At 46.8% G+C, this 11025-nt stretch overlaps 1 protein-coding gene across 1 annotated transcript in view; it reads left to right on the forward strand.

Annotated features, from left to right (window-relative positions):
* The first annotated feature begins 3330 nt into the window (after positions 1 to 3330).
* TMEM229B (transmembrane protein 229B) overlaps positions 3331 to 11025 on the forward strand; it is an 89647-nt gene continuing 81952 nt past the window's right edge. Inside the window, exon 1 of the mRNA XM_024198597.1 lies at positions 3331 to 3397. The gene's annotated coding sequence lies outside the window, so the exon portion shown is untranslated. The remainder of the gene's footprint in view (positions 3398 to 11025) is intronic.

Consider the following 11025-nt stretch of genomic DNA (forward strand, 5'->3'; position numbering starts at 1 on the left):
TGGGGCTGAAGCCCTGAGCCCAGTGTCCCATCCCTCCTCCCCCCCAGCTAGGGCTGATGTGCCCATATTTCCACATGATCTGTGAATTAGAGTTCCAAGTCAGAATGTACATTCATTTAATACAGGGGAATGACATTGCTCAGGATCTGCATTGTATTGTGGGGGAATCCCCATGGAAGTAACAGACCTGTTCAAAGAATAGCCTTCTACAAGCACCAGACCTCAAACTATACCAAAATACAGAGCTCGCTCCTCTCCACATCACATTTTGCACAGCCCAATACAGCACGTATATAAATTTCACCTCTATCCATGGTCCCACCCACACCATTCACATACATATAGTCACAGTTTCCTAGGCACACTCACCACTACATCACAGTGTTTATATCAAGCACTAGAAACATACACTATTACTTTAAAGCCAGTGGGTGTGCAATGATCACGAAAGGTTGAACAACGCTGTATAACTATGGTGCCTTATCAATGAAGTTAGAACTCTATTCTAAGGTGGCTGTTTGGACAGAGATCATAAGTGAAACCCTGCTCTCTTTTTATACTGGCATAAGCAGATTTTAGCCTCACATCTTCATGCATAGATTTTAAGGCCAAAAGGGATTGTTATGATCATCTAGTCTGACCTCCTTTGTAACACAGGCCATAGAACCTCACCCAGTAATTTTGGCTTATAGCCCATAACTTCTGGTTGAGCTATAACATATCATTTAGAAAATATCCAGTTTGGATTTAAAGACTGATGGAAAATCCACCCAATCTAATTATATGGCTGAACTGTTAGTTTTCCTAATTTGATTTTACCCCATATGAAATATTTGGGATATTTTTGCTTTAAAAAAAAAAACTAACAACTACTAATGCCTAATCCCCCTAATGGAAAAAAATTAATAGAAATGTTAATTAAAAGTCAGACGTAACAGCTGCATTCTCAATACCTGTGAAATAGAAAGCAGCTACTTAATCTAATAGGGGCAGGATTTTCAAAACTAGGTGTCTAAAGCTACATTCTTAAATCCATATGTACACACTTAAATAAGTGGCCTGATTTTCAAAAGTGCTAAGCGCCAAGCAGCTCCTGTTGAAGTCAATGAGAGCTGTTGAATACTCAGCACCTTGATTTAATCCGGCCACTTATTTAAGTGCATAAATATGGACTTAAGAACCTAGCTTTAGACACCTAGTTTTTAAAACCTTTGCTGCAGCTATAAAATTTTTGATTAACAGCAAAGATGAGCCTGACTCCAAACTCTGGATCCAAGAATTAGGGGACCTAGGTCCAATTCCAACTTTGGGAAAATACAAATCTGGATCAGAACTTTATGGTTAATCAGTGACTCCAGTAGGACCACCTAACATCCCTGAACTTTCTGATGTTCTAGCCTTGATCCAGCGAGCTCCTATATTTTCCACTAAAAGCCTTTTGAAAATGACAAAGAACAAAGTGATCAAGCAAGATGATTGTAAAAGCTCTAAAGTAAAGATCTTCGTGCATGTAGAGTGTTAGGAGAATCAGTCGTATTGTATTGTGAATTTTGTTTATTCCCTGCAAAAATGAGAGCCAGAGACAGTATTTCCATATCTCAACTACACATTTCTCCACGCTAGAGCATCTACTTAAGCATCTGCTGGTCGGCGATGTTAGAATCAGCCAGTCGGTGTAAAAGAATAAATGCTTGGAACTGCCCGGACAATGCCCCGGATTCTCTCCCTTGACTCAGGCTCAGTTCAGCTCGGTCTGTTTCGAAGACTCACAAAAAGGAGCCAGTGAAGGTGCTTTGCTGCGTCTCAGCTGAGCGGCGGGAGGCTCCTCCTGGCTCCCGTCAGAACCCAGCGCTGAACCTCCCCATTAACCTAACGCCTCTTCTCGAGCATCCTGTTCCCCCTTCACGCCGTCCCTCGGTTTTCCCCTCAGGGAATGTTTCGGAGTCAACGAGAAACCCAGGCTGGCTAGGGTGTCACTCGCGTCTGTCACGTCCAGCTCGCAAATCCAGGGTGGGATGCTCAAAGCGGGGGAAAGAATAAGGCGAAAGACGCCGGTCTACGAGCCAAAGGGCAGGTTGAGCTAACCGAGGAAAGGAGTGGGGCCGGCCGGGCGGGCCCCCCTTTCTAGCCAAGCCAGAGGGATGAAGGGGGAGAGGAGAGATCACCGATTTGTCACTTACTCTGTACGGGCGTTGTTCCCCATGGCCCCGGGCTAGCCGGAGGGCCCCCATGACTTGGATTTCTCCCCTGAGCTACAGCCTTCTCCTGACCCCTCCTGCAGCTTAATAACCCTATCCAGGGGGCTTGGCTAGGAAGCGCCAGTCACCGCCGCTCGCCCAGTCCTACCCCCGGGCCAGCGCGAGCCCCGGCAGCACCCCCTAAAGATCCCCAAGAAGCCCCCGCCTGGCTTCTCTGCCCAGAAGAGCGAACAACCCGCGCCCGATGCTCCGGCTGGAGGCTGCTTTACAGTCAGGTGCGGGGACTGGCCGGGGACAGCAGCCTCCCGCCCCCACGGCTTCACCTGCGGCAGGCTGCTCATGGGCAGGAGCTGAGCAGCCCAAGTAGCCGGCCGGGGGGGCACAGGGACGGCTCCGAGGCGTGAAGGGCTCCCAGCGGCTGACCTTGTATTGTTCTTGGGGGCTGGTGCTGAAGAGCGGGGCCGTGCTCCTGGGGCGCTCCTGCAGCCGGCGAGGCGCGCGGTTCCTCTGGGGACGCTCCGAAGCCACGCGCTGCTCGTTTCCGTCCCATTCAGCAGCGCTGTGCCATGCTCCCGGGCGCTCCGCTCGCCTTAAAGCGGGAGAGCCTGGCTCGAATAGCAGGGGCAGCCCTCCAAAGCAGCACAGGAACTGACATCATCGGCCCCGCGCTTTTAACCCCTTCTCTGGCCCTGCGGGGAGGCAGCGAGGCCAGGCCGATTCTCCAGCGAGAACTGAAATATTGAAAAGCCTGGATTGGACCCAGCCTTCAGTCCCACCCACCGGGGTGCTCTGGCATTTTGCGGGGGCTGAGTGGAATATGGCATTGAATAGCTATAAAGAAAACAGGCCACCTGCTTGCCTCAATAACTGGGGCTCAGCCACTCCTGGCTGCCTCCTTTTCCACCTGCTTGGACAAGATCTCTTTACTCGGCCTTCACTCTATGCAGGTTCACCAGCATTGCACCTTCAGCTGCAGCTCCGCCCAAATGCCCTGAGGCTTTTTTGGACACAGCTAGGCAGGCCTGGGAACTCCCCCAACCTAGCAGGCACGGCTGGAGGGCAGACTCTCCTTTGCCTCTTGCATACTGGGATATAAATCCAGCCTTGATTCCTTGACTGCACCGAGAATCCCCTCTAAACTCAGCAGTATGAAGTCCCGTATCCATAAGAGGAGCAGATCCCAAACCTGTACTGAAATAGTGAGTGTTCTGCAGCCAGTCCCTCCAACCTAAGGAGGAGTTTCTGTACTGGATCCTGGGTGGTCACCACAACTTACTTCTCCCATTCAGTTGTGTACACAGTTGCCTGTAGTGCAGCTTGGGCACTAGCCTCCTCCAAACTTCCATGCCGCATTGCAGGTTACTGTACACACAAGTGAAAGGGTGGTGGCAGTAGCAGGGTGCTGGGGTCTAGCAGAGGGGTTGTGGCCTGAGTTCAGGTGGCATTAAGGTGTAGGGAAAGTGGCGGTTAAGTGGTTGCTGGGTCTTATAGCTGAAGTCTACCTCTGGTTATCAATCCATTAGCAGCAGAACCTAGCTTTCACTGCATGCTCAGGCCATTTGCAACAATGCTTATATAAAGTCTGGGGAACACAAGTTCATGATTTCCAAAGTTTTTAGGGGTGTCCACTCTAACATGCCAAATGTTTTATTGGGGGAGATAGGCATTAGCAGCCATCTCTTCAGATCTACGGAACACACTTGCTGGATACTAGGGCAGGCTATGTTATTTAAACAGAACTCGAAAGCCACCTGTCTAGCCTCCCTCAGCATCTTGCTGAGGTGTGTGTGCGTGCTGCATGCTACTGTCCTCTGTTGGAGAGAATAGATAATCAGCCTTCCTTGTATGCTTCTAGGGCAGGGGTTCTCAGACTTTTGTACTGGTGACACCTTTCACACAGCAAGCTTCTGAGTGCGACCCCCACCCCCCATACATTAAAAACACTTTTTTATATATTTAACAACATTATAAATGCTGACCCCCAGATTGAGAACCCCTGTTCTAGGGGCTGTTTGCAGAGTAGTCCTTTTAGTTCACTGGGTGGAGTCTGGTGTGTGTGCAGAAGAGAGTTGGGCCTAAACTCAGAACCAAACATCCTCAGACTTTGTAACTTAGGTTGCCCATCTCTAGTTTGCAGCAAAAAGATTGTGAATTCTGGTTCAGGTGTTGCACTTCTGTAGCAGTTACATTAGCAGGATCCGGATGACTTCCACCAATTAGGTAGTTTATAATAACAGCAGAAGTTCCCATCAGCATAGCCAGCTGCAAAATAATTTTCCCACATTAAATCACACCAGCTGACTTGTACTTTTGAGGTACCTTGCTTTTGAAGCCAGGGAGTGCAACTTTGTCTTTTGTCTCCAAGGGGGTGTGGTTTGGCTTGCTGGGGAGTGTGTACAAGCACAAAGTTAGTTGTGTAATGTGACTGTAAGGACAATTCCTAAGTTTAGATTGCTGTTGAGATCATCCATCTACCACAGAGGCAGAGCTTTGAGACAGTATGAAATAAACAGGGTTTAGACAATAGAACTAATTTAGGGAAGAACAGGGATGAAGAAAGGAGCTAAATCAAATCTTATTACTCTAAGCAACACTGTACATTAAACATACTCAGGTAACATCCTGGTTACAGTTACAGTTATCCAACCCAGGGATGTCCCTCAATCTACCCAAGTTCAATTGTAGTCTCCCATCTCATGTTTGTAACACAGTTCTGCCTTCTGCTGGAATCCAAGCAGAGAAGCAATGGGCAGCAAGTCAGGCACTCAGCACTAGTAAAAAGGCTGATCATATGATGAAATCAGTAACATATTAAAAACAATATTAGGCCAAGATTTTCAAACTTGGGTGCCTAAAGTTAGGCTCCTAAATCCATACTTAGGCACCTAAATAAGTTTGATTTTAAAAGGGGCTGAGAACCTAGCAGCTTCTGTTGACTTCAGGGGGAGCAGACTCAGACTTACAAAATTTTCTGGATTTCAAGGGGCATTCTGCATGTTGGTTGAATCAGGCAGCCTGTCCTGCTGCACCAGAAAGGCAGACAATGATCCACAGATGCATGAGAAAGATGGGAAGGAAGCTGGGCTGAGATAGGCAGAGAGCTGGGCGGAGGTTGGCAAGGAACTGGCAAGAGACAGAAGGTGAGGGCAGGGACAGGCAGGAACCTGAGCAGAGATGGACCTGGTAATGGCAACATTACCACTTTCCACCCAAAGAGATTCCCCCAGTGATTCCCACTTCTGCTGCCAATAGTACCCGGAAGAAAGGGACTCTGATTGCTAACAGTGTGTTTATGTTAATCATTATTCCTGTTGGTTAAAGTATTGTAATAAATAACCAGTGTCAAGGTACCTAAGATTTGCCCAAAGCGTTTCCTTTAGGGGAGAAAGGAACTTATTGTGACTGAGGTATTTATTTTTGTCCCCCTGGTCCAGGTTAATAGAGTTTAAGACCAGAAGGAGACCTTTAAGATCATCTAGTCTGACATTCTGCACAACACAGGCCGTAGAACCTCACCCAGTAATTTCTGCATCAAGTCCATAACTTCTGGTTGAGCTATAGCAATTTGTTTAGCATGGGATTTGGGAGGAGTTAAGAACAGGTAATGGGCCACAAATGAGTGGCTTGGTTCTGCAATTCGCTTTGATAAATTAATCCAAGGACACCTGAGGGGAGGCTGACCACAAATGAAGGGATGTCTAAGAGGAGGAATAGGAGCTATTTCCTTATGGCTCCCCTGCTATCCTCTTCTTCATGCTTCGCAACCAGGAAATGTCTCCACCAGACTGCACAGCCACCAGTTTGTATCAGTCTCTTAGCCTGGATTTTATGAGAGATTTTTGTTCTCTCTTTAAAGTCACTGGGACAAATTCTCCTCTCATTTACACCAGTGAAGCCAGTAGGGTTGCATCAGTGTAACTGAAATGAGAATTTGGCCCACTGTTTTTCCCAGGCAGTGAAGCATGACTCCTGAGTCCCAGGACATTCTTCAGCCACTGAACTTTATACAAAGCAACTCCCCAGCGAATTGCCTACACACACCTAGCCTTGGTGCTTTAACCCCTTGAGTGCTGAAACCCTACCATAACTCACCCCACAGATTCCTGAGCTGCCATTTCTCTAACACAGGAATCCTGTAAGGCTGCAGCCCATTGAGTCTTAAGATGTTACCTCTGTTAAACAGGATTAATAATAATTAATAGCAATAATAATAAATTGCAATTTGTTAAGAATGGGATTTGGGAGGAGTTAAGAACAGGTAATGACCACAACTGAGTGGCTTGGTTCAGAAATTCTCTTTGATATGTCAATCCAGGAACATTATAGCAATCCCTTTCAATCCATAGACACATCAGTTGGCAGAAAATAAAATTCAGTATAAACAGCAAAGAACTTGATAAAAATAAAGCCCCCCTGACAGATCTAAGGGATCCATGTTTAGCATTGTTACAATACCAAAACACACCTCACAGTGCTTTGCTAGGAGCACCATTTTAGAAATACATGGGTAGAAGGACAAAATATTTTGGTGCCAACATCTAACAAGTTCTTGAGCCAAAGACTATTAACCCTGAAGTAGTTTAAAAAAGAGCTATATGCTAGGAAACTAGAACAGAGGAAATACTACAACCCATATGCCCCATTACAAATGGGAGAGAATGTTAAATTCCTAACAAAATGTGACTAGCAACCTGTCAAACTAACCATCCTCACCGAGGGCACATATTAGAACCACCCCTACATGGGGAACAGAAAACATCTGCACAAAACCCAGAAGGACACCGTCTCTTTCTTTTTTGAGGATATCCAGTGTGCTTCTGACAGTGCTTTTATGCTAACAGAAGTAACATGGACCCACATCATTATTGACTGTGAAAAGCACAAGAAGCAGCAACCACAGATTCATAGTAGGAGATCCACCTCATTGGATAAGCAGATTGCTGCAGGAGGAACTGATGTGAGAATAAGAAGTGGCCACAGTATCACACACGCAGTAGTTAGTATTAGTTTGTGATTATTAATTTTTGTTGCTCTTATCTTTTATGTCCATTTGATTTTTTTTAAGGGAAGATTTAACGGTAACAATTTGGAGTCGCTGGCTACTGACCCTGTCATGTGACCGAGATATTTATTTTTGTCACTCTGGCCCAGGTTCATAGAGTTTAAGACCAGAAGGAGACCTTTCAGATCATCTAGTAGTCTGACTTTCTGAACAACACAGGGCACAGAACCTCACCCAGTAATTTCTGCATCAAGTCCATAACTTCTGGCTGAGCTATAGCATATCTTCCAGAAAGATGTCCAATTTTGACTTAAACACTTCATGTGATGGAGAATCTACCACATCCCTAGGTAAGTTATTCCAGTGATTAATTATCCTCACTGTTAAAACAATGCACCTTAGTTCCAACCTGAATTTGTTTGGTTTCAACTTCCAAGCATTGGATTGTATTTTGTTTGCCTTTTTCTGATAGATTAAAAAGAAATCTACTGTCAGAAATCACATAAATACTCATAGGCTGTAATCAAGTCTTACCCTTCTCTTGGATAAACTAAGTAGATGGTTGACTTGGTCATAGGACTGGGACCAGGAAATAAAGTCCAGTTTCTTATCAGCACTCCTGTATGTATCAGACCTTTATTACATTGTCTTCACTGTTAAATAAGATGTATTTTTTAACCTTGTGGGTAATTAATACATGTGAGCTATCCCAAGGTAAAAACACAGTGAAGACCAGGCACTTTAGTTTTTACAAGGTAAACTCCCTGAGATCAACCCCTGGTGGGAGTATAGGTCTGTTTACCTCTTGGTTTACCTCATGATAACACTAAAATTTTCTAAAGTGCCTAGTCTTTACTGTGTTTTTATCTCAGAATAGGTCACACTCCTTAGTTACCCAAAGGAAAAAATGCACCTTTTTTAGCAGCGAAGACAGGGCTGCAGATGGTAAAGAGGAGTAGGCAATGTGGGAGTAGACAGGCAGAGGAGGAGGAGACTGGTACTTGGTAGCATATTTGTTTTGTATGATCATTGTGTGTCTGGTATTGGGTGGTATGCAGCACATTGTTTTCACATACCAGAGTGCTCCCTGCACCTTTCTCTGAGTCCACAGGCTACAGAGGTAAATGCTGTGTGAGTGATGTCATGCATTATATATCACACGGAAAAACTGTATAAAACTCCGTTGCTGTGGGTGTCGAGGTTGCATGTAACCACCCAAGGGGATGAGAAACTCAATCAGGGGATGAGACCAAACTCAGCTGAAGAGGAGTAACAATAGGCTCTGGTTCTGGGGACTGGGAATAGGATATAGTACGTTTAATTTCTAGATTGTTGGTTCATTTTCAGACCATTCTGTAGAAAGCAAAAACTGTTGTGATCTGATGGCTGTTAGGGGGCTGATGTGAAAAGCTGTGGTGGTCTCAGTCCAATTCTTCATAGCCAGATGTCCACACTACAAAACCCACAAATACAATTTACACTTCTGACCCTCCCAGTACAGATGCCAAGGCCTGAGTGGATCCTGGAGACTGACAGGTGTTTCTTGGAGGTCAGGGGTTGGGCAAGGTGCAGGAGGCACTGTTGCAGTCCATGTACCTGTTTAGAGGATGCATAGAGGATTTCAATTTCCAGAGCTGTCAAGCCAATACTCTAAACAAGTAAAGAGGAAAGTAGGTCTTGGGTGCCCTTCTGATCTGTGATTACCTCAGTTCTCAGTGCAAACAGCTTGCAGCAGCACAGTGCTCAGAGCAGAATAGGATTTAGAGATGAGCAGAATTCCCTGTTATAGAATCCCTATTTACTGAAGTCTATTTCACTGGAACCAGTAGGTTGGAGTGTTTTGGGTGGGTGGGTGGGTTGGGGGAGAGAAGAGAAAAGTTTCTAGTAACAGATATGGCTGGCTTTGTTGGAAGGGCTTTTGGCTCCCTTCCTGGTCTGACACAGGAGTCAGACATGCAGCTGCCAGATGTTTGCATTCTCTGCTCTGGTATCTTTCAGGCCTGTCAAGGAAATGTGTGATGGAAAGGAATTATCTCATGGGGGGGGGGGGGAGTGTGTGTGCAGAGAGCCCCTGCTGTGCTCTCCTCTGCCTGAATCACCCAGGAGAGGTCATTCTCAGGTTTCTTGTAAATAACCATGGAGACTGTGCCAGCTAGAACATTGTCCCAGACAACTGCGCCAAAACAAAGTGGTGATAGAGCAGTTCTTCTTGGGGCTCCCCTGGCATGAGACTCCTCTCTCATTAGTTTCCATGGTGACTCACAAAGGGAGCAGGAAGACAAACACTGCTCTCCTAGCAAAGAAGAAAAACAAATAGGTTAGTGACTGGCAGTGCTCTTGCTGTCATGTCCAGCAGAATACCTTAGTTTCAGTGCCAGTCCTAGTGCCTTGCTCCCTGACCTGGCATAGAGAGTTCTACAGTGCCATGCCTTGGTGGGGATATTGCTGAAAGCAGCAGTTGATGCTGGCAGGTAGCATTAGGTGGCACAACTACAATTATGCCAAGTGGTGTTACTAGGTAGCACTGGCAAAAGTAAGCAAGTGGCACAGGCAGGTGGCATTACATGGCAGAGGCAAGTGGTATCCCTGAAAGATGGCATTAGTTAGCACTGTCAGGGGATACAGTCAGTTGGCATTAGCATGTGGCATTGGCAGGTGGCACTATAGAGTGTGTATACATGCACATATACTGTATAGATTTAGCATGCACTTTCTAGGCTTTCTGATATCTCCAAAAAGGTTTTAATGTAAAAAATATCTGAGGTTTAATCTTTGTAGTATATGAAAAATATGTGTGCAAAGAATGGTCCACTAGAACATCCAGTTCATCAGGTCCCAGCAGCCTTCACCCGCAGACGCTGCCCTGAAGGTCTCACCATGACCTGCTCTCCATTACAAAAGCAGCAGACATTACTCTGCACTGTACCTTTCCGTCCAGTTTGGCAGCTGCTGTCTGCCTCTTACTCTCCAGCCCCTCCATGGAGCAACTTGTGATACAGCCATGATCAGACACAGAGCAGACCTCAAGGGTGAAATGATACAGAGGTGGGTGGGTGGTGAATTTCTGATCTGCATCTGTTTTGTTTTGTAATGTAAGATTTTCAGGAGAATTCCAGGGAAAGGAGAGGAATAGAGGGGGCTAAAAGGTAAGATGGCTTTTAAACATGGCCAACATTTTAAAAGTAGCCACTAATCTGTGGTGCCTCCATTTCTGGCTGACCAATTTGAAACATGATGGGCCTTATTTTAGAGCTGCTGAGCACTCCCATAGGCTTGCTAGGTGTCTGGTTTTTGACTGGAACACCAGGTTGAAAAGGAACCCTGGCAGCTCCAGTCAGCATTGCTGACCAGGCCATTAAAAGTCCGGTTGGCAGCACAGTGGGGCTGGCAGGCTCCCTGCCCAACTCTGTGTGGCTCCTGGGAAACGACTGGCATGTTCCTCCAGCTCCTAGGCTGACGGATGGCCACAGGGGCTCTGTACGCTGCCTCCGCTCCAAGCGCCGGCTCCACAGCTCCCATTGGCCAGGAACCGTGGCCAGTGGGAGCTGCGGGGGTGGTGCCTATGGACGGGGCAGCGCACAGAGCCCCCTGGCCACCCCTCAGCCTATGAGCTGGAGGGACGTGTCGCCGCTTCCTGGGAGCCACCTGAGGTCAGCGCCCCAAAACCCTCCCACATCCCAACCCCTTGCCCGAGCCCTGAGCCCCCTCCCACACCCAAGCTCCCTCTTGGATCCCGCACCCCCTCCTGCACGCCAACCCCTTGCCCCAGCCCGGAGCACCCTCCCGCACCCTGAATCCTTCATTTCTGGACCCACCCCAGAGCCT

This window comes from Terrapene carolina, unplaced genomic scaffold (genome assembly GCF_002925995.2).
Source record: "Terrapene carolina triunguis isolate 2854851 unplaced genomic scaffold, T_m_triunguis-2.0 Scaffold96, whole genome shotgun sequence".
Taxonomy (NCBI): Eukaryota; Metazoa; Chordata; order Testudines; family Emydidae; genus Terrapene; species Terrapene triunguis.